Genomic DNA, 27,525 nt, shown 5'->3' with positions numbered 1-27,525 from the left:
AACAAGATGGCTTTTAAATCAGAATCAGAATCATTAGCATATGTTGTGATTGGCCCCAGCTGTCAATCTCGGCTGCCCCAGCAACCCAGGGTATATTGAAAACCCGGACTCCAGCACCATCAACGCTGGTTCTAACGGACATGGACAGCTTCAAAGCGATTGCGCAACCACTGACTGCGACTCCAGCCTTGAACTCCAGGCCGGGTCTTCACATGCTGTGATTGTGTCTCCCGTCTCCCCTTCCCCCACCACCGCTCTGCAATCCCCTCTCCCTCAGATCCCATCATCAACTCTTGGGCCCTCAGAAGCTCCATCTTCCTTTTGCCCCCAACCCTCCCCTCTCTACCAACACCAGCAGCCTCCCTCTCCCCTCTGATCCCATCTCTCATCCATGCCAGGTCTTTACCATTCACTCCGACCTTCAACTCTCTGAGGCAGAGCGCTCTGTCCTCAGTAAGGGCCTCAGCTTTGTCCCCCTTCGCCCACACCTCAGCGACTTTTGCGTATGCCATGACGCTGAACTCTTCTTCCGCCGTCTCCGTCTCCGAGCTTACTTCTTTGACAAAGACTCTTCTACCCCCACCAATGACCCTTTCTCCCATCTTCAACCCCCCTCCTCTTCATGGACAACCTGCTCTGGTCTTCTGCCTGCTCTGAATATCTTTATTGCTCATTGCCGATGGAACATCAACTGTCTCGACTTCACCACATCGTGTTCCAGTTCCAGCCTCAACCCTTCTGAACGCTCTGCTCTCCTCTCCCTCCACACATCCCTCTCCCATTTCCCATACATCTGCCCTTACCCCATCCGCCAACCAGTCCACTTGGGATAGAGTTGCCCCTGTCCTCACTTGCCACCCCACCAGCCTCCGGGTCCAATGTATAATTCTGTGTAACTGCCACCACCTCCAACAGGATCCTATTACCAAGCCCGTCTTTCCCTCCCCCCATCAACCTACTTTCCACAGGGATCGCTTCCTATGTGACTCCCTTGTCCACTCATATGCCTCCATCCCTTCCCACCAACTTCCCTCCTGGCACTTATCCTTGTAAGCGGAACTAGTGCTACACCTGTCCTTACACTTCCTCCCTCACCACCATTCAGGGCCCCAGACAGTCCTTCCAGGTGAGGCGACACTTCACCTGTGAGTCGGCTGGTGTGGTATACTGTGTCCGGTGCTCCTGGTGTGGCCTTTTATATATTGGTGAGACCCAACACAGACCGGGAGACCGTTTCGCTGAACACCTACGCTTGGTCCGTCAAAGAAAGCAGGATCTCCCAGTGGCCACACATTTTAATTCCACATCCCATTCCCATTCTGATATGTCTATCCATGGCCTCCTCTACTGTCAAGATGAAGCCAAACTCAGGTTGGAGGAACAACACTTTATATACCGGCTGGGTAGCCTCCAATCTTATGGCATGAACATTGACTTCTCTAACTTCCGTTAATGCCCCTCCTCACCTTCTTACCCTATCCCTGATATATTTAGTTTTTTACCCCCCTCCTTTTTTCCCCTCTCTTTCTGCCCATCACTCTGCCTCTTCTCCATCTCCCTCTGTTGCTCCCCTCCCCCTTTCTTTCTCCTGAGGCCTCCCGTCCCATGATCCTTTCCCTTCTCCAGCTCTGTATCACTTTTGCCAATCACCTTTCCCGCTCTCAGCTACACCCAACCCCCTCCGGTCTTCTCCTATCATTTCACATTTTCCCCTCCCCCTCCTACTTTCAAATCTCTTACTATCTTTCCTTTTGGTTAGTTCTGACGAAGGGTCTCGGACGGAAACGTCGACGGTACTTCTCCTTATAGATGCTGCTTGGCCTGTTGTGTTCCACCAGCATTTTGTGTGTGTTGTGAAGTTTGTTGTTTTGCAGCACATTCAAAGTTCAAATTTCAAAATAAATTTAACTAAATTTATTATCAAAATACATATATGTCACCATATACAACAATCCTGAGATTTGTTGTCTTGCAGGTATATTCAATAAATCCAGAGAATAAAAATAACAGAATCAATGAAAGACTGCATTTGGAGCAAAACATCAAAAATATTATAAGTTCCAAGAATAAATATAAAAATATATAAATGTAGTGCAAGAAGAGAGCAAAATAGTGAGGTAATGTTCCTGGGTTCATAGACTGTTCAGGAAACTGATGATGGAGGAGAAGAAGCTGTTATGAAGTTAAGAAGTGTGTAAACTAACCCCTTTTTCTGTATTTGGCCCATCTCCCTCTGAACTTTTTCTATCCATGCTCCTGTTCAAATTTCTTTTAAGTACCATAATTGTATGTGCCTCTTCCACCTCCTCTGGAGTTCATTCCTGCCTCTGTTTGAAACTGTTGCCCCTCAGATCCTCTTTATGTCTTTCACCTCTTACCTTAGACCTTTACTCTTCAGCTTTGGACTCCCCTATCATGGGAAAAAGACTGTGAAAATTTACTGGACTATGCTCACAACTCATAATCCTACTCCTAACCATACATCTTTGGAATGTGGAAGGAAACCAGAGCACCCAGAGGAAAACTACATGGTCACGAGGAGAACATAGATATTCCTTACAAACAGTGGTGGGAATTGAACCCTGACTGGTGCTGTAAAGCTTTGCACTAGTTGCCATGCTACTGTGTTATAAATCGGGAAATGGTGCTTTCTGTGGTACACTGAAAAAATGGGTGAAGTTCATCGGGGACATGTCAAACTTCCTGCATATCCTGAGGAAGCAGAGGTACTTCTGCACTATCAGGGCCATGGCGCCTATGTGTTTGGATCAGGACGGGTCTTGGTGATGTTTATAACTAGAATGGTTACACTTTTTTAAATGTTTACAGGAGTTGAAGGATAAATGGAGTACAGCCCACCATGAGATGAATGTACACTCAGTGGCCACTTTATTAGGTACAACAACAGTACACTTGCTTATTAGTGCAAATATCTAATCAGCCAATCATGTTGCAGCAACTTCATGCATAAAAGCCTATTGATATGATCAAGAAGTTCAGTTGTTGTTCAGACCAAACATCAGACTGGAAAAGAAATGTGATCTAAGTGACTTTCACCATCAAATGATTGTTGGTGCTAGATGAGTGGGTTGAGTATCTCAGAAACTGCTGACCTCCTAAGATTTTCACGCACAACCATCTCAAGAGTTTACAGAGAATCATGTGAAAAACAAAATCATTGAGTAAGTGATTGTTGGTGAAAGTGCCTTGATAATGAGAGAGGTGAGAGGAAAATGGGCAGACAGGCTCAAGATGACAGGAAGGTGACAGTAACTCAAGTAACCACTTGTTACAACAGTGATGACAAGAAGAGCATCTCTGAAAGCACAACATGCTGAACCTTGAGGTGGATGGACTAGAGATGCCCTAATAATGTGGCCGCTGAGCGTATATACAAATGTTACATGACGTCTCAACTCCTGCATTTATTACATAGCCAATGAGGGCAAGGAAACCATATGCCTTCAAGTCATGAGTTGCCATTCAAAATTGTAAAGAATCAAGACATACATTCCACCACTCTTGCCCGCAGCCTATTGATGGACCAATACTCAATAAAGATAGCATGAGCGTGGCTGGTCCTTCTGCACAAATTTGGACTGCACTTGTGTTTGTAGAATTCTAAATTCAATATTTTTTACAAGATTAAAGTTCATGATATTGTAAAGAAAGTGGAGGGATTTATAAAGGGTGGGATGCAGTGAGGAATTTCCTCTCCCCATTCATAAGTGATTTATTGATAAATTACATAACACAAAATGCCATAATAAACATGACAAGAGGAAAATATGGATGGATGACACAGCATTAAGCAGCACACATAGCTATAGATATAAGCAAGATTTTATATTTTGCAAAATTAAACATAGAATAATTTCAAAAAATTCAACAAACCTGATGAAGAACCTCAACCTGAAACATCAACTTTTCATACCTCTCCATAGATTCGAGTTCCCAAACTTGTTTATGCCATGGAACAACACCACTAAGCAAGGGGTTTGTGGACCCCAAGGTGGGAAACCCGCCCATAGATGCTGCCTGACCTGCTGAATTCCTGCAGCATTTTATGTGTGTAAAATTAAGTTTCCAGTGAAGTGGATTCTTTTTTGGGAGGAGAATAGACTCATAAATCATAGCCAGAGAAACATCTATTAAAAAAAAATCCATTAAGAGTTTTCTGGGTTTAGCTGATAGGGCTGAAACAGATATCAGACATTTCAAACCATGATTTGGCAGCACTTCTAATTTAAGCTTTTCATCTGTTGTCCTCATCTTGCATCCATACCTAACTGTGTAACCATCTCCTGCCCTCAACCCAGAACGACCTCTGCACTCAGAATCTGGCTCTCATTCTTATGACTTTACCAAATGCAGCCATGCCTTTGTCAATCAAGGAGAAAAAAATTAGAATTTATGCCCCATGCCTCTCCACCCCTCTATCTCATTCTTCTTTCCAGATACTTCTGAAAATTTATTTAAATCTAGGACACAGAACATTTCTGTCACGATGTGTGCTGGCAAATGATTGAACCCAGGTGCGGTGGAAGGACAGACTCCTATGTAGAGACAGAAACAAGAGTTTATTCATAGGAATTCCAGCAGAACTTGACTGAGTGACTCATTCTTGAAACAGAAGGACCTCGTAATATGTGCTAATCAGGGGTTCTCCTTAAATAATCACAGTACGCCAAGCACACGTGCCAGTAAAGTTTGACAAGATTTTAAAGAAAGCACAAGGGCTTAACAACTTGAGATAAGACAACAATTAACAAGTAAAGGTGTGCAGGCCCACAGGGCTCATGATGTTACAGCACAGTATGGGCCATTTTCCATACAATGTTGTGTGACCTCTTAACATACTGTAAGATCAATCTAATCCTTCTCACCAACACAGCCCTCCACTTTTCTATTATCCATGTGTCTATCTAAGATCATCTTAAATGCCCCAAATGTATCTGCCTCTGCCAGTGTGTTCCTCACACCTACCATACTCTGTGTAAAGAGCTTACTCTGACATTCCCCCCGTGATACTTTTGTTGAAACACATTAAAATTATGCCCTCTGGTATTAACCATTTCTACCCTGGGAAAACGTCTCTGTCTATCCACTCAATCTCTGCCTCTTATTATCTTGTACTTCTCTATCAAAATGACTGTCTTCCTCCTTGACTCTAAAAGAAAAGCCCTAGCTTACTCAACCTACCATAATCAGACATGTTGTCAAAATCAGAAAGTATCCTGGTAAATTCTGCATGCTCCATAAAGCTTCCAAATCCTTTCCAAAATGAGGCGAACATTGTTCCATCAGTATTTCAATGGAAGTTTGATGGTTCTCCCAATAAATGCCTGGGATAAATTCACTGTATTGAAACGACAATATAAATACAAATTGTGGTTTGACTTCAAAGTAGAATGGGTATCTGAATCTTGGCATAGATGGGCTGAATGGCCTGTTTATCTATGCTATATTTCTCTGTGATAATATGTCCATAGTTACTGACACACAACACAGATGATGTAGTTTATATTACAGACTGGACAATTCTATGACCAGTGTCTATCTTATTTAGAATTAATTTTTTTGTTTTAATAGGAAAATCTATCAGCAAGACAAAATATAAATCTCTGCTGGCAGTCTTACAATGGCTCTGATAGCTACTTTATCTTTGGCAGGGGTCTTGAAGTTGTTTATATCTTCCCCTACAGTTTTTTGCTGCGGAAAGTAATTCAAGCTGTGACAGTTTTGATTAATTGTGAAGTACACCTTTTTTAAAAACATCCGTTGTACCAATTTAGCCATCAAAGGAAAAAGATGGAACCAGGCCGGTGCCCCATGCTCCTTCAGTTTGCTATTCCATATCCTGGGAGCTAATGAAGACAATGAGGAATTGTCTCTTGCACTTATTTAAGAAACAGACTTAGGTAAAGGAACATCTCAGAGTTCTAAAAGGGAGGCCTGCAAAGTTTTCACTAAGGCTGAGTACAGAAAATAACTGCAAAATCTACCAGGGCAAAGCATGCAACAGTAGAATGCACTCCTTTTTTAACAAGTGTGGATCCTGTGTTTTTTGTTGTTGCTAATCAGAGATTAAAAATCAATGGTGAGATGTGAGTGACACACAAATTGCTTGGAATCATCGCGGCTTGCGAAGCAAAGAGATTGCACGATGAAATCCGTGGAGCAGTGGTATTGAAATGTGAGAATGGTTCATCACTTGACCTGGTAAGTCATTTATTTTGCTACCAACGTTTAATGATAAAATGACAGGCTCTGACTCATTTAACTTCTGTTTGAGTGAAATTATTTGAAATGACACTATTACAGTGCCAGTGACCTGGGTTCAACTCTGTCACCCTCTGTAAGGAGTTTATATGTTCTCCTTGTGACCATGTGGATCTCCTCCAGGTGCTCCAGGTTCCTCCCACATCAGAAAGACATACAGATTAATTGGTCACACTGTTGTTACTGGAGGGCAGAGGTTCATTGGGCCCAAAGTGCTTGTTACCATGCTGCATCTCTGAATAACTGGCAGGTGCTGGAAAATCTCAATGGGTCAGGTAGAATCTCTTGAGGGAAATAGACAGTCGATGTTTCTGGTCAGGACCCTTGATAACTTTAAGTTGTAGTATGATGAGTACTGTGTATCACGTTGTAAAGGAATGGTAACACTGCATTCTTTGGGGAATATTATACTCAGGTAGATTATACTGATGATAGGTGGAAGAAGGCAAATGAAATGGCAGATGGAATCAGATGGGGAAAGGAGGGTAAAGATGGAGATATTTGAAGGGATCTGTTATCTATCAGCCTCTGTTGTTAATCTTCACACCACTTCCACATCTGGCCTTATCCACCCTTCACCTTTTGCCCCTCCTCGGTCCATCAATCATGTAAGAGCCCCTGCCTCACCATTCCCCCTCTCCACTCTTATTCCTGGTGCACTGCATTAATAACGTATGAAGAGCAAGAGGATAAGATGTAGGAGAATAGGTCCAATGAAGTGTGACAGTGCAACAGTGTGTATAGAACTGGAGGAGATAGCAGAGGTACTTAATGAGTACTTTGCTTCAATATTCACTACGGAAAAGGACCTCAACAATTGTAGGGATGACTTACAGCAGACTGAAAAGCTTGAGCATGTAGACATTAAGAAAGAGGATGTGCTGGAGCTTTTGGAAAGCATCAAGTTGGATAAGTCACCGGGACTGGATGAGATATACCCCAGGCTACTGTGGGAGGCAAGGAAGGAGACTGATGATTCTCTAGCAATGTTCTTTGCATCATCCATGGGGACAGCAGAGGTTCCAGAGGATTGGAGGGTTACAAATGCTGTGCCTTTGTTTAAGAAAGGATCGCCCAGGAAATTATAAACCAGTGAGTTGCACCTCAGTGGTTGGAAAGATGATGGAGAAGATCTAGAGAGGCAAGAATCTTGAAGGTTTGGAGAGGCATAATATGATTAGGAATAATCAGCATGGCTTTGACAAAGGCAGATCATTCCTTACGAGCCTGATTGAATTCTTTGAAGATGTGACTAAGCAAATTGATGAAGTTAGAGCAGTAGATGTAGTATATATGGATTTCAGCAAGGCATTTAATAAGGTATCCCACGTAAGGCTTATTGAGAAAGTAAGGAGGCATGGGATCCAAGGGGACCTTGTTTTCTGGATCCAGAATTGGCTTGCCCACAGAAGGCAAAGAGTGGTTGTAGATGGGTCATATTCTGAATGGAGGCCGGTGTCCAGTGGTGTGCCTTCTGGGACCTCTACTCTTCGTGATTTTTATAAATGACCTGGATGAGGAAGTGGAGGGATTGGTTAGTAAATCTGAGAATGACACAAAGGTTGGGGGTGTTGTGGATAGTGTGGAGGGCTGTCAGAGGTTATAGCGGGACATCAATAGGATGCAAAACTGGGCTGAAAAGTGGTAGATGGAGTTCAACCCAGATAAGTGTGAGGTGGTTCACTTTGGTAGGTCAAATATGATGGCAGAATATAGTATTAATGGTAAGTCTCTTGGCAGTGTGGAGGATCAGAGGGATCTTTGGGTCCATGTCTATAGGACACTCAAAGCAGCTGCACTGGTTGACTGTGTGGTTAAGAAGGCATACGACACAGTTGCCTTCATCAACCATGGGACTGAGTTTAAGAGCTGAGAGGTAATGTTACAACTTTATAGGACCCTGGTCAGACCATATTTGGAGTACTGTGCTCTGTTCTGGTCACCTCACGACAGGAAGTATGTGGAAACTATAGAAAGGGTGCTGAGGAGATTTACAAGGATGTTGCCTAGATTGGGGAGCATGCCCTGTGAGAATAGTTTGAGTGAACTTGGCCTTTTCTCCTCAGAGTGACGAAGGATGAGGGGTGACCTGATAGAGGTGTATAAGATGAGAGGCATTGATCTTGTGAATAGTCAGAGACTTTATCCCAGGGCTGAATAGCTATCACAAGAGGGCACAGTTTTAAGGTGCTTGGAAATAGGTACAGAGGAGATGCCCGGGGCAGTATTTTTGCGCAGATGGTGGTGAATGCATGGAATGGGCTTCCAGCAACAGTGGTGGAGACAGATACGATAGGGTCTTTTAAGAAATTCCTGGATAGGTACATGGAGCTTAGAAAAATAGAGGACTATGGGTAACCCTAGGTAATTTCTTAAATAAGTACATGTTCAGCACAGCATTGTGGACCAAAGGGCCCATATTGTGCTAAGTTTTCTATGTTTCTATAGAAAAGAGATAGAAGAGTGCAGCACAGTAATCAGGCCTTTGGCCACAATGTTGTGCTGAACCACTTAAATTAGTAATCAAAATATTGACCCAGAATTCCAACAATTCTTTCTACCCCACGGATGCTGCTTGAGCCATTGAAATCAATATTGAAGGTTTAAGATATGTTAATTGTCATCTGTACATAAAAACATTAAAAATTCCTCCAGCAGATTGTTTGCTGCACCAGATTCCAGAACCTGTTTCTCTTATAAAGAAGCTGCTTAATCTGGTAAGTAAGTTGAGCATTGTGTATTTTTTCTAGATTTTAATTTTACAGCATCTGCTTTACCTTGGCAGTTTGATTATCCAAGCATATATTCAATTCTAAATTAAAGCCTCCAAAAGCACTTAAAGTAGAAATGAATGGGTTGAAGGGAAGAGATCAACAAAGTCTTATTTTATTAAATATAGAGGCACATAAAACTTTAGGGTATTAACATATTAGCAAGAAGTTTACATTGTACCTCTGACACAGAAATGCAGTGCTGTTATTCATGACAGACAATCGGACCCAAAGGGCATGAACTTTTTCTCCTACCGTATAAGAAATCTGCTGTCCTGAAAGCATTAACTGGAAACCAAGCTGATAATATTGTAAATCAGCTATGGAATATGTTTTGTGAAAGCAGAATGATAGGGATTGAAAGACTATTTTAATCCAGACTTATATGTTTGGCATCAATTAAGACAGAAACAAGAACCAGTCACATACAATATTCAGGCAGTAATCAAACAGGCATATCTATCTGTAAAAGATCACAGGCTACCTGTTCACAGTGGATGATCACTGAGGAGATTCATTTTAGAAATTGACAAAGGTACAGTGAAATGGTATGACAATATACCAACTTACCAAGAATTTTTTTTTAAAGCAAACAACATGAATTACACTTTTACTAACATTGAAACCAGCCATTGGGCATGGGCATGCTGGTTTTGTATTATTGTTTTTTTTTATTTATTTAGAGATATAGCATGGAGCAGGCCCAACAGGCCACACCTCCCAACAAACCACCAATTTAACATTCGCTTAATCACAGGATAATTTACAAGGACCAATTAACCTCCTAACTGGCATGTCTTAGACCTGTGAGAGGAATCTCACACCATCATGGGGAGAATGTACAAACTCCTTAGAGATGGTGCCAGAATTGAACTCAAAACTCCTGAATGCCCTGAACGGAAATAACACGCTATTAGGAGCCCAGCACCAAGCAAAATAAAATATTAAATGACCCACCACTGAATCTTCCAAGGTGAGAAAGCAATTATATGACTATCTTGTCATATATAGTTAAAGACATATTCACTTTCAGGGACTCTACATCTCATGATATTTATTGCTCATTTATTCCTTATTATTTGTATTTTGCAGATTATTATCTTTTGCACTTTGGTTGTTTGTCTGTTATTGTTTGTGGTTTTTCATTGATTCTATTGTGTTTCTTTGTACTTACTGTGAATACCCACAAGAAAATGAATTGTATATGGTGACATATATGTACTTTGTAAAATAAATTTACTTGGGAACTTTTGAACTCCGATTTTTGTTTTGTCAATCAGTAGTCAGTTGTCTGTATATCCATGGTATCCTATTATGATAAAAGAACTATATAGAGAGTTCATGGGTTTTGTGATCAGAAGTGTTCACACCATCCACAGGTGTTTAGATATTTACATGTCGTCAGTTAAGATGTGCTTCCATTGTAAAGATGTACTTCTATAAATGTACTTGCTTCTAAACAAACTGTTGGTAAACTATGTAATTATATCTGTTGAAACTGTAATTAATCTGTTGTTATCTTTGTGCTTAAAGAATTTGAAGTGTCAATGTACTTCAGAGAGATTATTTTGAGATTTGTCCAAGAGGGATTGCCTCCTCGCTGAGATGCATAAAAACCTTTTACATCTTTCGTTCAAATCTCTGAGTGACTCCATAAGAACACATGACAAAAGATTAGCCCATTGAGTCTGCTCTGCTATTCCATCATGGCTGATATTATCCCTCTCAACTCCATTCTCCTGTCTTCTATCTGTGAGTTTTGACACCCTTACTCAGCAAGAACCTATTAACCTCCACTTTAAATATACCCAAAGACTTGGCCTTTACAGCAGTCTGTGGCAAGGAATTTCAAAGACTTACCATCCTCTTACTAAAGACATTACTCCTCATCTCGGTTCTAAAGGAATGTCCTTCTATCCCTGAAATGTGCCTTCTGGTACTAGGCTCACCCACTGTGGGAAACATCCTCTCCATGTCCACTCTGTCTAGGCTTTTCAATATTCAATAGGTTTCAATGAGATCACCCATCATTCTTCTAAACTCCACCAAGTACAGGTCCAGAGCTATCAAATGCTCCTCACAAACTAACTCTTTCATTCCCAGAATGAAATTCTTCAGGACCTTTTCCAATGCCATTCAAAGTCACAATATGATGTAAAAGGATTGTAAATTGCTATCGAAGGCAAAGCAAAGCACAGACCCTTCAGCTTATTGTCTAAACTGACCATCACGCTCCCATTTACACTAACCCTTTTTTTATTCTCCCCATTTTTAAACCATCTCCCATAGTTTCACCACCCCTCTGCATACCAGGAGCAATTTACAGAACCCAAGCAACTTATCTACCTACCTATCTACCTGTCTATCTATTTATCTATTTACTTGGTTATTTAGAGATACAATGCAGAACAGGCCCTTCTGGCCAAATGAGCTATCACAATGCAATAACCCAGCTATTTAACCCTGACCTAATCTCAGGACAATTTACAATGACTAATTTGCCTTCTAACCTGTATATCTTTGGACTGTGAGATGAAACCAGAAGACCCAGGGTAAACCCACACATTCATAGGGAGGAACGTTCAAACTCCTTATAAGCCTCAGGATTGAACTCCGAACTCCGAAACCCTGAGCTGTAATGGCATCACGCTAACCATTACGGTATGGTGGTCTTTGGCATGTGGGAGGAAAATGAAGCAGCCAGAAGAAACACAGGTCACTGGTGGGAGACAATAAACTTCGACATTCTGAAGAAATCCTGTTCTCAAAAGCAGTAAAGACTTCACTGGGCAGGAGTTTTACAATAATAGAAGGCAAAGGAAACAAGCATATATTTCAATGAGACTTGAAGAGGAACACAGAGGAGAATTATTCCAAGGATTCGTTTAATTTATGATGGCTGTCAGTGGGCTAAGCTGCAGAGAGAGCAAAAGGTTCTGAAATTGTTCTAACAATATCGAAAGAATGAATACCTGCTGTGAGGTATTTGATATAACTACCATAAAAGCAAATGCAGGGACCAGAATGGTATGCTCAGTGGAATGGAAACGTTGTGTTCAAACTATGTTCTTTATAGCTTTGCACGCTGGTTAGTCCTGACAAATTCTTTCGCTGAGGTAGCCGCCTGCCCAAACAAGAAGCAGAAAACTAAAGAAATTCTCAGCAGGTCAAGCAGCAACCGTCAGGGGGGAAAAAAACGAGATAAGCTTCAGAATAATTAATCTAACAAAGAGCTGTCAACCTGAAAGATTTACACATTTTTCTTTCCACAGATGTTACCTGACCTGCTGCGTGTTTACTGCATTTTCCGTTTTTATTTCAGATTTCTGAGATAGGCGGAATGTTCTTAAAATTATACTCTTGTTCTGTTCAAGTTGTTGATTATAAATGCCACATTAGAATAATTCGATTGATAAATAAAACTAGTAAAGTTCTCTTGGTATTGCTGTAAAATTAATACAAGTGTACCATTCAATAATCTCTCTCCAGGCCTTATCCCTGCAAGCAGGACAAGTTCTATACCTGCCCCTACCTCTCCATCCTCACCATCATTCTAGCTCCCAACAAGCTCTTCCAGTTGAGGCGACACTTCCCCTGAAAGTCTGTTGGGACTACCTATTGTATTTGATGCTCCTGGTGTCGCTCCACTATATCGGTAAGTCTCTGCATAGATTGGAGGATCACTTCGTTGAGTACCTTTGCTCTGTATGCTACAAAAGGTAGGATCTCTCAAAGGCAACCATCACAATTTGACTTCCCTTTCCTATTCCCCATGTCAGTCCATGGCCTCCTCTACTGCCATGATTAGGACGCACTGTACTGCTGCAAGACAACCAATTTCACAAGATACAGTATGTGAATGATAATAAACCTGGCTTGGAGGAACTCAGCAGGCCAGGCAGCATCTATAGGAAAGAGTACATCCGACATTTTGGTTTGAGACTCTTCAACAGGACTTGATGCCACCTGGCCTGCTGAGTTTCTCCAGCATTTTGTGTGTGTTGGTTGGATTTCCAGGATCTGCATATTTTCTCTCGTCTGTGATAATAAACCTGATCCTGATTCTGATTCTGGTTCTTGAGCCTGGCTTCACTACTTTTGTAGAATTAGTATAAGAGAATTTTCATCTTCCAATTGTAAGTGTGTGAACTAAACTCTCTTGTGGAAAATATTAGTCTACGTAGGATTAGTCTTCTACAGGATAGATAGACACAGAGCATAGGAGAATCAGAGTTCATCTTAGAGACATGTATAAAATCATGAATGGCATGAATGCACACACCCTTTCTTTTAGTGCTGGAAACAAGAGGGCACTGGCTCAAGGTGAAAAGGAAAGGATTTAATATGAAATTAAGAGTGAACTTTTTCACCTGGGGTGGTCTGTGGTATGGAATGAGCTGCCAGAGAAAGTGTTTCAGGAAAGTACATTTAAAAGTCACTTGGACAGGAAAGCAGAGAAGAAAGGTTGAGAATGATGTGGCTCAAATGCAAGAAAATACAACTCCTTTAGTTGGGCACCTTTGTCAACATAGACTAGTTAGGCCAACTTTATTTCTCCGGAATGACTCGATGACTAGAGTCATAGACTCATAGGACAATGCAGCCTCACCTTTGGCCCATCTAGCCCATGCCGAATTATTTTACTCTCTAGTCCCATGGATCTGCACCTGGACCATAGCTCTCTATACACCTCCCATCCATGTACCTTTTCAAATTTTTTTAAGTGTTCAAACTGAACCCACATCCCCCATTTCTGCTGACAGCTCATTCCACCCTCTCACCACCATCTGACTGAAGAAGTTCCCCTTCACGTTTTCCTTAAGCATTCCACCTTTCACCCTTAACCCATGACCTCTAGTTCTAGTCTCAACTAACATCAGTGGAAAAATCTTGCATGCATTTGCCCTAACTATACCCCTCAATAGTTAGTTTCTTAACCAATAAGGAGAAGGTGGGTCCCATTATCCAAGTGATTCCAATGTGAGAGAGTAGATATGATGACGTTAGATTAATTTGACAAGATGCCTCCTAGGCTATTGATAACAATTATAACTTGCAATATCTGGTCCAAGGACCAAAGAAGCTACCATAAACATGCAAATAACTCATTTGGGATGGAAGCTCAGCATCTTCCACAACTAAGCAGCTGAGGAAAATTTAACAACACTTAAGTCATTACTAGAGGTGAAGAGGTCATAATTCTTCACTGGCAAGCCAAAGCATCATGACTGAACAAGGCTTGGAAGGCAGACAGAATAAGGGAATTGAGTTGAATAATACGCAGTACAATCATTTGGGTGGCAATTTATTCAGAACAATCATCATTGCATTCTCCATTTTCTGATATACAAATAATACTAAACCTTTTAAAGAATTTTCACTCTTGCTCTTGTCACCTCTTGCCATTGAAGAGGACATTTTGCTTAATTCTCTAATTAGGATAATGACACACACCTGCATAATTTTCAGCTTGCTCAGTTTAATAACCATAATCAAACACAACAGTGGCCTTTTATGATCCTCCACTAACAATTTGCAGGAGCTATATAATTGCATAAAAATTTCATTTTAAATGCTACAAAGCAGTATTTTAGAAACCATTAGAAAAGCAGGTTTTCCAGTTTTGCATGTTACCGCCATATTTTTTGATTAAATTTAATTAAAAGTCTGAAATCAGAAGATATGTCAGTCTACGAAGGTTGATCTTAATAGCTTATTCGATTCCTGAATAGAAAGTGCACTTGAAAATGAATAAATATCTTATATTTTTTAAAAATTGTTTTACTTAGTCTGTAATATTATATCCATCAGTCAATGGGAAAGGAAGATGTCCTGCTATCAAAATTCCCAATTAAATTTGAAAGGTAGGGAAGAGAGTAGAAAATTGATAGAAATCTTTGTCATTGACTTAATTTTGGTTTAGCTAAAAATAGTTGAGAAGAGAAATTAAGCAGAGCTCATTCTGACTCACTGAGTGATATGCTCGATTAAGGGGAAGTGGTTATGAATTATGTATATAAGCTCCAACAATGGGGCCATTGCAGCCGAAACTATGTCAATTAATGGGGACCTTTCTTATAGATTCTCCCGAGGTTACACCAGATTTCATTCCAGAGAATGGTTCATAACCCAAATGGTTGATAGCAGAAATGCTGCTGCCGGCAATATATTTAAAGAAAACATAGCCAACATAGGTGCAGATCGGTAATAACATCTCCTCCTCACTGACAATGAGCGCAGGCACATCTCAAGCACATGTGGTTAGCCCACTGCCCTTCTCTCTCTGCACTCATGATTGTGTAGCTAAACACAGCTCAGATACCATTTATAAACTGCCCACACAAAATCCTGGAGGAACTCAACATTCCAGACAGCATGTATGGAAAAGAGTACAATTGATTCTTGTAATGAGGTCACACTTAGGTTGGAGGAACAACACCTTATATTTCATTTGGGTACCCTCCAGCGAGATGGCATAAACACTGTGTGGTGAACTACATATACCTGTCTGGACACGCCCCCTGCTGACTGATCCTGTGGCTCCTCCCATAGACCCCTATATAAAGGCGATTGAGGCCTGAGCCCAGCCTCTCAGTCTCCAGGATGTAGTATGGTGGTCACTCACTGCTTGTTCCTTCTTCCAGTCAATAAAAGCCGATATCTCGCCTTTACGTCTCAGAGAGAGTTATTGATGGTGTATCACACTGCGATCTCAAACTTTAGAAAATAACCCACCCCCACTTCCCCTCACCTTCAGTATTTTCCATCCCCTTTCCCTCTCTCACATTTTCTCTTTGCCTGCCCGTCACCTCCCTTTAGATCTCTTCCCCCCCTTTACTTTGTTCCACAGCCTTCTGTCTCTTTCATCAATCAACTTCCCAGCTCTTTACGTCAACCCTCCCTTTTCAGGTTTCATCTATCACTTTGTAATTCTCTCTCTCCTCCCCCCACCTTTTAAATCTATTCCTCGGCTTTTTTTATCCAGTGCTGCTGAAGGGTTTCAGCCCAAAATGTTGACTGTACTCTTTTCCATAGATGGTGCCTGGCTTGTTGAGTTCCTTCAGTATTTTGTGTGTGTTGCACGGATTTCTACCGTCTGCAGATTTTGTCTTCTTTCTAAACTGCTCATTACTCCATAGTTGTTGGTAAAACCTTAGGTGGTGATGAATATGCATACAGGAGTGATTGGCTGGTTGAGTAATTTCCTAACTATCTCAAACACAGTGTCAGCAAGACCAAGGAACTGGTAGTGGAGTTCAGGAAGGGGAAATTGGGAGAACACACAACAGCCCTCCTCACATTCAAGCACCTCATCAGAAGATGGTGCCTCAAGATCACAGTATCCATCATTAAAATCTGTTTCCATCCTGGTCAAGCTATCTTCTCATTCATCACCATCTGGGAAGAGGTACAGGACCCTGAAGAACTACACTCAGTGAGTTAGAAACAGCTTCTTACCCTATGCCATCAGATTTATGAACCCAAGAATACTATTATATTCATCCTTTAGTTTGCACTGTTTATATATTTTGTAAATCACAGTAATTTTATGCCTTTGCATTTTACTGTTGCTACAAAACATTGTTTAGGTCAGTGATAAACCAGATTCTGACCCTGAGCTAAGGAAAACCTATTGCTAATCCTGGTCATGTAACTCAGCCACTCAAACTTTACTGTGGGCCAAGTTCCCACATGACAGAAAATGCCTTCCATCCCACAGCACCCACCAAATACTGAGTATCACACACAAAATTCTGAAGGAGCTCAGCAGATCAGTCAGCATTTATGAACTGTTGTCATTTTGGATTGAGACCTTCATCAGAACTGGAACAGAAGAAAAAAGAAGCCAGGACTGAGCTTTCAGCTTCTGCAGAATATCTTCTGTTTATGAGCCAGCAAATACATCCCACTGCTCTACTGAATGCTCATCTCTGTATGCCTAATTCTGCTTCCATGTCTTATGGTCTTATATATAAGACAGGCAGTGAAATCCTTGATGGAACGAGTACAAAAAGCCTGCTGTAAATATCCACTATATGAACAATGCTACTGTGACCATCAGGTGAGGGCTTCAGGTCAGTAGGGGATGAATGCAGAAGCAGATGTCTGTGATCCATTGTAACTGGGTGCTAATGGCAGAGTGGACTATTCTGATTTGGAACACTGGAGTAAAATGGGTGATTTCTTTCAGGTACTCACTGTTCATCTCCCTTAGTGCTTGCAGTGGAAATGAAACTTGGGGAAATTGCTTCCAGTGAATACAATTGGGTCTTTTAAGTGCCTGTTATATAGGTACATGGAGCTTAGAAAGATAGAAGGCTATATGGTAGGAAAATTCTAGGCATCTTCTAAAGTAGGCTACATGGTTGGCACAACATTGTGGGCAGAAAATCCTATAATGGGCCATTGACATTCCATGTAATTCTATGTAAATACATATTGGGCACCTGATCTGCCTATGCTCCAAGCTAACATTGGGATGAGCCAAGAAAATAAGCTTGTTTTGACAGTACAGGTGATCAGTATTTGATGAAAAGTAGAGAGAATTTCTACAAACTTCAGATGGAACAGGAGTAGACCATAAGGCTCTTCAATTGATTCACTTACTTATTTATTGAGATGCAATGCAGAATAGGCTCTTCTAGCCCTTAGAATCACGTCATCCCAGCAGCCCTCGCGATTTCATCCTAACCTAATCACAGGACAATTTACAATGACCAATTAACCCACCAACTTGTATGTCTTTGGACTGGGGGAGGAAACAGGAGCACACAAAGAAAACCCACGCAGTCACAGAGAGAACATATAAACTCGTTACAGACAGCAACGGGAATTGAACCCGGGTCACTGGTACTGTAAAATGTTGCAGTAACCACGTTGCTACTGTGCTGTCCCAAATTCTGGTCTGCCTTTACATTTGATAATTAGCTAAACATAATTTCTATTTAGTACTTTACTATTGGCATCCTTAGCAACAAAATACATAGAAACATATATAGAAAGTGGCCATTTTATTAGGCACCTCCTGTACCTAATAAAGTGAATTGAAACATTTGAATTGACTTTATTATTTACATCCTACAGATATAAATGAGGAGTAAAATTTGTTACATTACATCTCCATCTAAATGTGCAATGTGCAATTCATAGTCATTTATAATAAATATTATGTACAACGTAAGACCTGTTGAAGGGTCTTGGCCTGAAAAGTTGGCTGTACTTTTTTCCATACATGCTGCCTGGCCTGCTGAATTCCTCCAGCATTTTGTGTGTGTTGTTCAGTGTTGTACCATACTTTGTTCTAAGACTCAGCAGTTTATGTTTTGCTGCATATTTCCTGCTCCCTTTAAACTCACCAGGTTCACTGGAAGAATTATTATACGGTGGTGTAATATGTGAAAACAAGTAAAATAAGACAGCCTTTGGTTAGTAATAGTGGTGACCAAACTTAGAAAATCTGCTACTCAAATTATTAGGGTTCTACTATAGATTAATTTACAAATGATCAAGTTTTGGATTCTGAATTTGGATGTATCATTGAGTTTATAGGTGATAGTTTCCTCCTCAAAACAACACTAAGCATTTAGTGCAATGCTATTAAATCTTGGGGCATTGGAGTTCAGAATTCTATTCTGGTGCTGTCTGAAAGGAGATCACATGTTTTCCCTGTGAAACATGAATTTCCTCTGGGTGCTCTGATTTCCTCCTACAGTCTAAAGACCTTCCAGTTGGTCAGTTAATTGTTCATTGTAAATTGTCCTTTGATTATGTTTGTGGTAAATAGGTGGGTTGCAGGGCAGCATGGTTTGTTGGGCCAGAAAGGCTTGCTCACACTGTATCTCTAAACTGGAGGCTCCCAAACGTTTTTTTTAAATGCCATAAATTGCTACCATTAACCAAGGGGTTCTGGACCCCAGGTTGGGAACCCCTGTTCTAAATAAATGAACACAAGTAAATCTGCCAATATCACAGCTAAGCGAAGCAATTGCCATGTGCATGGACATACCAACCTCAATTAAGGAAAAGATCTGAGAGCTATGATTGGAACAGGGCCATAAATCCATCAGCTTAGCTGAAAATCACATGCTTCTTAAATTAAAGTAATTTTATAAAAGATGTCAATTATTCAATTGCAAAAGAGGATTTTACAAAAAAAGTAATAATTGAACTGTGCAATTCTACTGAGAACTCCATCTAGCCATAGAAACATGTAATGAAAATTTGAGCATACAATCCATGATTATCCATCTATTTAAGCTGATCACTTAATTAATTATGGAAACCCAAGAGACAGCAGATGCTGGAAATCTGAAGCAACTAATAACCAGTTGGAGGAACTCAGCATCTGTGGAAAAGGTGGGGGGGTGGGATCAAATTGTCAACATTTTGGGTCAGAATACTACATCAAGATTCAAAGTAGAGTGGTGAGATGGCCAGTTGTGAAGAGGTGAATGAGTGTGGTGAGGTGGTTGATTGGCTGAGAAATAAGAGAGAGACAAAGATGATTGTGGACTCCGTTTTGTGTTGGGCCTCACCCTGGAATTAACAAAGGCCTTTGCACGGAGAGGACAGAGTGGGAGTGAGAAGGGGAATTGAAATGTCATGCAACTAGGAGCTCAGGATGCACACTGAGGACTGAGCACAAGTGGTCTGTCCATGCTCAGTCTCGCCAAGGTAGAGAAGGTCACATTAGGAATGCAATACATGGGGTTAGAGTTGGTGCATGTGAAACACCCTGGAAGAATGAGACTCAGTGTAGACCAGAGAAATAACAGCTCAATCACCGCCTGGGTAATATATCACAGCTATTGAACATTGCCCATCCAAGCAGAATATTTGTTGCTCCAATTAATTCATTATTACTTAAATGAATGAGTCATAGTTTAATTTTCAATTTTCATTTGTAACAAAATACATTCTTTTTCTTGATTATGTACTCATGAAATTACCTCCTTCCATTTCAGAACAAAATTATTCTTTTGCAGAATATATATTACTGAGGAAATGTGAGTATTCAACCTGAATTCCTTTTCAACTGTTCCCCTTATCTGACTGCTTACAGGTTTATTAAGAGTTCACTGTATTTTTTTTCTTGCCTGGAGTCACAGATCAGCGGTAAGCTCTTTGTTTTAAGGAAGCGTAGTAAACCAGGTGTGTTTTCAAAGCAATCAAATGTTATTACTTTGAAATGAATTCCCTTGAGCATACAGTACTTACAACCACAAGAAAGCAGCAACCGTCATCAAGCACCCCCGTCATCCAGGCCATGCTCTTGTCTTGCTGATGCTATTGGGAAGGAGATACAGGAGTCCTGGTCCTGCACCACCAGGTTCAGAAACAGATATTACCCTTCAAACTTTGGGCTCCTGAACCAGTATGGATAACTTCATTCACCTCAGTACTGAACTGATCCCACAACCTATGGAGTCACTTTCAAGGACTCTACAACTCATGTTCTCAGCATTGCTTGTTTGTTTATAATTACTTGTAGTTGTACAGTTTGTCTTCTTTTGTACATTGGTTGTTTGTCAGTCTTGTTTTGTGTAGTTTTTTGTTGATATGATTGTATTTCTTCACTCTACTGTGAATGCCCAAATGGAAATTAATCTCAGAGCAGTATATAAGGACATATATGTATTTTGATAATACATTTACTTTGAACTTCTGAACATTAAACTTTTTTTCTGTTTCGAACTTTTTAATGCCTAATTAATTAATTTGCTGAATTTAAATTCCACAGTTATTCTCATTCCATTTCATTATCATTCCACCATGCACATGTATACAGCTAAATAAAACATCATTCCTTTGGGGCCAAGGTACAAAACTCTATGCATACAGGCACTCACAGTCTGGTGTCGTACAGTCACAAAATAATATTTGCAGAAGTCTCTAAGTGGCATGGCCTGAAAATTGACAGGCTGATAGAAAGTTTGAGGTACATGTTAATGATATTGTTATAATTAAACAAGCAGTAGTATAAATATGTGAAAGATCAGCAGTAAAAGTGACCAGTTGATCAATAACCAGAGCATTCAGACAGGGTATACAAGTGTTCTGAGGTGGCAGGGGCAGCAGGGTGCTGAGGAGCCTGTCACCCAGAAGAACCTGACAATTTTGGTTCTTATGCTGTGGTATCTGCTGCTTGACAGCAGGAGATCAAAGAGATTGTTGGAAGAATGGAAGGGATCTTTGACAGTGCTGGAGGCACTGCGTGTGAAGTACTTCCGATATATGTCCTGATGGGGGTGGGGGGAGTGCTAAGAGAAGCTGATGATGTTCACAGCAATCTGCATCTTGCAAGAATTCACTGTGCCACCTATCCCATGCTCCTTCATCTTCACTGGATGGAGTCATTTTGTTGAATTTGTGAAGTACAAGAAGCATCAAGACTGGCTGACCATAGAGCATAGGAATAGAAGAAGGCCATTTGGCCCACTGGGTCTGTTCCACTATTCTAACTTGGTTGATTCATTATCTCCCTCAATCTCATTCTCCTGCCTTCTCCCTGTAGTCTTTAACACCCTTGTTAATCAAGAAGCTATCAACATCTGCTTTAAATATACTCAATCACTCCGCCATAATTTTTTTGGCAATTAATTCCACGGAATCACCACCCTTTATCTTACAAAATTCCTTCATGTTTCTGCTCTAAAAGGTTGTCCTTCTATCCTGAATCTGTGCCCTCTGGTCCTAGACTCTCCCACTATTGGAAACCTTCCTCTCCACGTCCACTCTATCTAGGCCTTTCAAAATTTGATAGGTTTCAATGATATCCTACCTCATTCTTCTAAACTCCAGCAAGTGGAGGTCCAGAGTCATCAAATGCTCCTCATACATTCCCTTCCGTTCCTGGATAATTCTCATGAACCCAAATTTAGGCTCTATGTCAAAAGTTAGATCTCAAAGAGTCATACAGCACAGAAATAAGCCCTAAAGCCCAAGTCATCTATGTTGAACCTCATTCCCGCTTGAACTATTCCATTTGTCTGTATGTGGCCCAAATTATTATAAACCTTTCCTATCTAAGTACCCTTGTCAAAAACATTTAGATATGGCCCAGCAGTGGAGAGAGAGATGCTGAAGCAAGTCAACAGTTCCTCGACTTAAATCAAGTTAAGTCAAGTCAACTTTTATTGTCATTTCAACCATAACTGCTGGTACAGTGCATAGTAAAAATGAGACAACATTTTTCAGGACCATGGTGTTACATGAGACAGTACTAAAAACTAGACTGAATTACGTAATAAAAATAAACAAAACAGAGAAAGCTACACTAGACTACAGACCTACACTGTACTACATAAAGTGCACAAGAACAGTGCAAGCATTACAATAAATAATTTATTTATTGTAAGGTTGTGGGAGCCTTCAAAGTGTCTATTAAAAGTTGTGATTGCACCTGCCTCTACTACTTCATCTGGTAGCTTGTGCCATATTCTACAACAATCTGTATAAAGCACTTCCCTCTTATCTTCCCTTGAAATATTTCTCCTTTTACCTTAAACCAATGCCCTTAATTTTAGCCTTCCCTATCCTGTGGAAAACAATGATCCCTTCCTCACAGTTCATGAGTATTTCCCATGTTTTAATTTTGTTCTTATTTCTATCAACCAGGAAGATTATTACCAGGCTTGCTTGCTCTCCCCGATATACTTCCATTTTCCAATAGCAAGGAGTTTGTCTTTTAACTCTCTCTGAAAGAGTTAAGCAAGTCACTCAGTAGAAAGAAAATTAAGGAAAGTCTATAAATATTGTTCTGACAGTGGTGTAAAAATTCCATAAATGATCTTAAGAAAGGCCATAAGACATAGGAGCAGAATCAGGCCATTCCACCCATCCAGTCTGCCCCACCATTTCATCATGGCTGATGCCGGATCCCACTCAAACCCATACACCTGACTTCTCACCGTATCCCTTGATGTTCTGACCAATCAGGAAACAACCACCTTCCGCTTTAACTATAAGCATGGAAAGAACAAGATAGAGAACAAGGTTTAATGAACTTCCCAAGCTTAAGATCATGGAAAGTTGCAGTTATGAACTGGAGTGATGAGAGAGAATGGACTTGAATCAGAAGCGGAAAGAAAAGAAATAATAAAGAAAGAAAGAGAAAAGAAGGAAAAAAACAAAGATAGAGTATCAAAACATACTTTGAAATGTGTTGTTTGTGTCAAATCAAATCACAGAGTATAGTACTGGACTGGTCACAAGTATCGTTATGCTTCCGACACTACATTTCACTAACCCTAATCCTAACCCATACATCTTTGGAATGTGGAACAGCCAGAGGAATTGCATGCAGTCACAGGGAGAAACTGCAAGCACCTTACAGATAACGGGGGCAAGTGAGTTCTGATCTTACACCAGTGCTGTAAAGGGTTTCACTAAGTGCTACACTACCATGCCACTGACACCTGCCATGCTGTTGCTGTCTTACATAGTGCAGGCTGACACAAAAATACTAATCAATATGTCCACCATTTTTGTCCTCCATTACTATCGCTCCTGCATCATTTTCTGGCAGTTAGATGTCTACTCTTGCCTATGTTTTACTCTTTATATATCTAAACAAACTTTTAGCATCCTTGTCTATATTATTGGCTAGCTTACCTTCATAGTAAATCTTTTCTGTCCTGATTGAAAGCACAAGATGAGTCATCTAATCTTAAGAACATGGAAGGCTGCAGTTATGAACTGAAATGTTGAGAGAGAATGGAATAGAATCAGAAACAGGGATCTGGAGAGCATTATTGAGGTTGTAACATACCCGCTGATGGGTCTGCCAAAATGTAACTGTTGTCAAGCTGTTTCAAAGCAGGCAGATGTACCAACACTTTGTCAGACAAAGTAGTAACAGGAGTAAGCCAAAATACTCCACCATTAAACAAAATCATTGATGACATTTTTACAGATCTCCAGCATATTTCTACTTATATACTGTGGAGAGCATTCTAACTGGTGGAATCAATGCTTGGCATGGAGAGGCCACTGCACAGGATCAGAAAAAAATTGAAAAGCTTATGCCTGAAGAAGGTGGCATCCATCACCAAGGACATTCTCTTATTGCTACAACCAGTGAGGAGGTATGGAAGCCTGAAGACCCACACTCAACATTTTAGGAACAACTTCTTCCCCTCAGACATCTAATTTCTGAATGGAAAATGAACCAGCCCACCAACACTTCCACACTTTTATCTTGATTTCTTTTTGCACTATTTAATATAGATTCTGATATGGGTCTCTCACGTGAGCTCAGAATGGGAAGGAGGCAGAGAGAGGGGAGGGAACAGAAAGCACCAGAGACACATTCTTTAATAATCAATAAGTCAATTAAGTGTACAAGATGATGAGAGGCATTGATCGTGTGGATAGTCGGAGGCTTTTTCCCAGGGCTGAAATGGTTGCCACAAGAGGACACAGGTTTAAGGTGCTGGGGGGCAGGTACAGAGGAGATGTCAGAGGTAAGGTTTTTACTCAGAGAGTGGTGAGTGCGTGGAATGGGCTGTCAGCAATGTTGGTAGAGGCGGATACGATAGGGTCTTTTAAGAGACTCTTGGATAGGTACATGGAACAGAAAAATAGAGGGCTATGGGTAAATAATTTCTAAGGTAGGGACCTGTTGGGCACAACTTTGTGGGCTGAAGGACGTGTATTGTGCTGGTTTTCTATGTTTCAATTGTTTGGAATCAAATGACACTGGGTGTGTCAGCATCCACACCATCCACCTGCCCCTGGCACTCCTTGTGAAATGGCTAGTGTCACCACTCCCTGCTCCTGGCATTCCTTCTCTGCCACCTGTCCCACAAACCTCCCTCGGCGCCCCACCCTCGCCAATCCCAACATCCTTTACACCTGCCAGATCTACAAACTCACCTTCTGCTTCACATTGACAAATACAGTACTGTGCCAATGTCTTATGTCATATGTCCTACTGTAACTTATAGCCTCTTTTTATCTCACTGTACTTCTGTCATGTAACAACAAATTTCATGGCATAAGCCAGTGATGTTAAACCTGATTCTAATTTTGATTCTTTCATAACCATCACCTTCTTGCCTAATAACTGCAGGATTTCACCTCATTGCCTGTTAGAAGTCCAAAATTCCATCTACCGATGTCTTAACAATCATTTGTTAACAATTCCTTTGAGGAAGAGAGTTCCAAAGATTCATGACCCTCTGGGAAAAACATAAACACCTCGTGTCAGCCTTATTTTCATGTCATGACTTGTCAAAATTTTCTCCTCCCTGTAAAGACCTTGGAGGGTCCTGTATTTCAGTTGCGCTCACTCTGACTCTTCTATGCTTCAGTCAACACAATAAACTGAAAGAATAGACTGAAGGAATGTGGTTGGTCAAGCAGCAAATATGGGGTGAGGTGGGGAGGGAGGAGCTGTCAGCGTTATTGGTTGGAACTATGCATCAGAACTCAGGGGAACCTTCCCCCCACCTGCCTCCACAGATGCCAGTTGACTTGCTGAGATCCTCCAGCAGATACACTTGGTAGCCACTTTATTGAGTACACCTGTACAGCAGCTTGTTAATGCAATTATCTAATCAGCCTATCATGTGGCTGCAACTCAATGCATAAAAGCATGCAGGCATAGTCAAGAGGCACAGTTGTTGTTCAGACCAAATTTCAGAATGGGGAAGTAATATGATCTATGTATTATTGACGTGGGTGATGGTTGGTGCCAGACTGGCTAGTTTGCTTATTTCAGAAACTGCTGATCTCCTAGGATTTTCATGTACAAGTATCCAGAGTCTTCAGAGAATCATGTGAGAAACCAAAACATGAATTGAGCGGCATTTCTGTGGACAAAAATGAGAGTTCAGGTGAAAATGACCTGACTGGTTCAACCTGACAGGAAGGTGACAGCAACTCAAATAACCATGTCTTACAGCAGAGCATCTCTGAATGCATAATGTGTCAAACCTTGAAGTGGATGGGCTACAGAAGCAGACGACTACTGACAACAAGGGGTACCTAATAAAGTGGCCAGTAAATGTATTTTGCAGCTCAAGATTCCAAATGTGTAGTCTATTGAGCCTTCAATCAGTGCAGTCATGGCTTGTTCAATCTTTCCTCATAAAATATTCATAGAACACAGAACATAGTGTTGTACAGCACAAGAACAGACCCTTCAGCCCATAATACAGTGCCAAACTAATTAGGCTGGTAATTAAATGTCTAATTAAAAACTAATCTCTTCTGCCAGCACAATATTCATGTCGCTCTGTTCCTGATACATCCAGGTGTTTCAGGTATTCCTGCCCATTCTGGTATTAGTCGAGTAAACCTGCTGTTGAATCTGCAGGTGCTCGGCAAAATATCACAAGGAGACCATCAAAGATGCCGCCCATTAACATTCTGTTCAAAAATTAACGTTTGAACATTTCCAATATCAGATTTTATAACTTCAGAAAGATGCGCTGGGCAGCATAATTATGCCCAGAATAAAACACAAACCTTCAATCTTTTGATCTTTTTTTCTCCTCAAAGTGTTAATTCAGCTTGAGGTACTATAAATCAGGAATACATTTGACTGCAAACTGAAAGTTCTTAATTAAATTGACCAGAAGGACAACTTTCAAAATATAAAACCAAGACAAGTATTATCACAAGAAATGGAATAATATGTTACTTAGGTAAAATATGCATATTTTGCACTCAACATTTCAAAGCGAAAGTCTGAAAAATTAATCACCTGAAGTACAGATTTTTCCAGATCAGAACCTTGAACTGAAAAGGGGATCTCAGTGTATTAAATAAAGATAAAGTACTTGCAAATGCCAATGGTTCAGTGTTTATGCAAGAAAGTACCCACACGTTTGAGAATTCAGCACATATGCATTTAAAAATGAGATGTCCTGAACCTCTAGAAATGTTCTGGATGGTGAATTAACACAGGAGCTATTACAGTAACCTGCAGTGATTGCACACACCAGTCCTCATCGAGGGAAAAGGTGTGCAGCTACTAGATCCTGGGTTCAGCGTCTCTGAAGATCAACCCGGCGCTCAACACAATGATGCACTTATGAAGAAGTCACAGCATAGGTTTCTAAAAGATATCAGTACAGGATTTATCTCCAGAGATGTAAACAGAGAGATCGAGAAAAGAGAGAGATGTGTCATAAATGTTTAAAAAAATTGTGCGGATTTAAACATGTATCACTAAAAATAAATGTGCTTAAACTTGTGAGTAAGAGGTAGGGAGCTGGGGTGACGGAGGGACCCAAATAGTGGGTAAGGGCAGCTAAACGTGCTGTGGAGGATAAACAGGGAAGTGATCTCACTACAGTGTAACCTCTCTTTAGTGAGGGAGTGTGGGTACCCGTAGCTGTCTATATGGGATTTGGCTTAAGATCTTTGCTTGAGTTTAGAACTTTGCGGACAGCAAGCCCAATGTCATCACAGCAGAGATGAAGACTCAGCTCAGCAAACCATGAAAACCAACCTCTCTCTTTGG

This window comes from Hypanus sabinus, chromosome 15 (genome assembly GCF_030144855.1).
Source record: "Hypanus sabinus isolate sHypSab1 chromosome 15, sHypSab1.hap1, whole genome shotgun sequence".
Taxonomy (NCBI): Eukaryota; Metazoa; Chordata; class Chondrichthyes; order Myliobatiformes; family Dasyatidae; genus Hypanus; species Hypanus sabinus.
This window is presented reverse-complemented; position numbering follows the sequence as displayed.